Genomic DNA, 318 nt, shown 5'->3' on the forward strand with positions numbered 1-318 from the left:
CAATAAATCATATCTAATATCTGCGTCTTTTTCTCTGTTTGAGGAGGGTGTGGTGGGCTGGGCAAGTGGGTGAGCTGCATCGCTTGGCGGTTGGTGGGCAGGAGGGTGGGTGGGCTGGTGGGTAGGCTCTGCTGGTGGGTTGGGTGGGCATTATGGTGGGCTGGTGGGTGGGTCGGGTGGTGGGCTGGTGGGTAGGCACAGCTGGTGGGTTGGTGGGCGGGCTCGGGTGGTGGGCTGGTGGGCGGGTTAGAGGAGGCCTTGGTCACCCTTAGGCAGAACCACGCCCATTGCGCTCTCCAGGATACCGTCTAGAATTAC

Source organism: Penaeus monodon, chromosome 19 (assembly GCF_015228065.2).
Source record: "Penaeus monodon isolate SGIC_2016 chromosome 19, NSTDA_Pmon_1, whole genome shotgun sequence".
NCBI classification, from domain to species: domain Eukaryota; kingdom Metazoa; phylum Arthropoda; class Malacostraca; order Decapoda; family Penaeidae; genus Penaeus; species Penaeus monodon.